The following is a 2,364-nucleotide window of genomic DNA, read 5'->3' as shown; positions in this document are numbered from 1 at the left end:
CATTCCCTTAGGCCCAGTGGTTCAAATACGTGTTACATACCTTTACATGTCACCACTTCGGCGCTAACACACACACACACACACACACACACACACACACACACACACACACACACACACACACACACACACACACACACACACTTGTCATTTCAACTCCTCATCCACTCACGCAAAAATCTCTCACCCACACCATATGCAAATACATATATCGTATACCAGAGAGAGAGAGAGAGAAAGAGAGAGAGAGAATGTTTGATCTGTATTAATGTGTATAATTTTCCTAGGCAGGCTGTTAATAGTTTTCCCTTATTTTTTCGTTCTACATTTTTATGCGTTTTCAGTAGTTTTTCCTTATTTCCTTTTTTTCGCTCATTTTGCTCATTTTTTCTTCTTTTTTTCTTTATTTTTCGTTTATTTCCTTATTTTCTCGCTATTTTCCTTATTTTTTTGCTATTTTCCTTATTTTTTTCGCTATTTTCCTTATTTTTTGTTGTTTTTCCTTGTTTTTTCTTCCCATATTTTTCGTTTATTTCCTTATTTTCTCGTTATTTTCCTTCTTTTGTTTTTTTCCTTGTTTTTTCTTCCCATTTTTTCGTTCATTTCCTTATTTTTTCGCTATTTTCCTTATTTTTTGGTTCTTTTTCCTTGTTTTTTCTTCCCATATTTTTCGTTCACTTTCTTTCGTTTTTCCTCACCTTTTCGTTCTTTCCCTACTTTTCCTTCTTATTTTTCGTTTTCCTTATTTTTTCCTTAGCCTTATTTTTTTCTTTCTCTTTCCTTCTTTTCCGTATCGAGGTGAATTACAGTAAAATAAAAAAATACATATACATCAAAACACAGTAGTGAATGAAGACGTGCAGTCATAAATTATACACTACAGGCGAAAATGAATAAAGAACGAACACTGAAAATTAATAACGAAATGAATAGTGAAAAATAATAAAAATGGAAAGTGAACATGAATAAGAATAATTGAGAAAATGAATAAAAGTGAGTAGGACATACTACGTTGAGTACACCGCTTCCCGTCCGATCAGCGAAGTTAAGCAACGTTGGGTCTGGTTAGTACTTGGATGGGTGACCGCCTGGGAACACCAGATGCTGTTGGCATCCCTACGTGTCAAGTGGGGTTGGTGGAGGATTAGTGCCCCTCCCTGTAAAACAATTAACTCTAAGCCCTTGGCCACCCCGTTTGGGATATATGGCGTCTGGCAATGAATGAATGAGTACTGAAAATGAATAACAAAAATGAATAAAAATGAATAGTGGAAATGAAAAAAGTGAAAATAAGAAAATACATAGTGAAAATAAATGACAAATACGTATAGTAAAAATGAATAACATGAATAGTGGAAATGAATTAGAAAAATCAATAAACCCAAACTCAGAAAAGTTGTTATTCATTTTAGCAAAGTACAGTAATGAATAAAAAATAATACATTCATGAATTATATGTTACATAGGAAAATGAATAAGAAAAATTAATAAACCCAAACTGAGAAAAATGATAAGAAAAATGCATAAACTCTAACTAGGGTGATTTATTATTATTATTATTATTATTATTATTATTATTAGTGAAGAGGGATATTATACAATGAAAAACAGTGGTGTGGCTGGACTTATACATTCATAAATTTTACAGATCAGACAACAAGAATAATGATGAAGAGAAATGCATGTCAAAAAAAGAAAAAGAAAAAAAAGAAAGAATACAGTGATGAGGCTATCCTGATGCACTTATACATTATACACCATGACTGAATAATAGAAAATGAAGTGCCAGATGAAGGGTAGATGTAAGGTAGTCCAAACATTACGCTTTTCAACTCTCGTGTTCTCCGGATACGGCTTTCTCAGATTTACTAGTGTCTATGGTAATATTTCCTTGTCTATCCTGCATTACTTTTATTTTTCTATGTGTTTCTGTTCTTCCTGTGATTGGCTTGTAATTTCATGAAGCCCACACCTGCAGATTGAGCCGTACCCGCAACACAAGAGGGCGCCATTGTCCTACCACCTCATACAGTAAGATACAGTAAAATAGAGTAGTAAAGGAAGCTAATGCAGTGAAAAATACAGCAATGAGGGTGAACCAAAATAAAATGGTAAAAATGCAACCAATACAACTAAATTACAAAAGAAAACGTATAATTATGTATTTAGAAGATGGGTTTTTAGAATACAGTAAATAATAAATCTGCAGTAAGGAGAAATACAGTGGAATACAGTAGTGAGAGGAAGTTAATACAGCAAGTTACGGTATAGTGGGTATATGCATAAAATAAATCGTTTAAGACAGCAGTAGGAAATTTAGAATGGAGAGAAAGACAGAGAGAGAGAGAGAGAGAGTGAGAGAGA

General features: G+C 33.3%; 1 pseudogene; it reads left to right on the top strand.

Moving 5' to 3' along the window:
• Positions 1-993: 993 nt before the first annotated feature.
• Positions 994-1,113, top strand: LOC145391102 (5S ribosomal RNA; annotated as a pseudogene).
• Positions 1,114-2,364: the final 1,251 nt, after the last annotated feature.

Source organism: Coenobita brevimanus, chromosome 16 (genome assembly GCF_032717465.1).
Source record: "Coenobita brevimanus isolate Jiangsu-jjx chromosome 16, ASM3271746v2, whole genome shotgun sequence".
Taxonomy (NCBI): domain Eukaryota; kingdom Metazoa; phylum Arthropoda; class Malacostraca; order Decapoda; family Coenobitidae; genus Coenobita; species Coenobita brevimanus.
Note: the sequence above shows the minus strand (reverse complement) of the source record. Positions and strands in the feature narration are given on the sequence as shown.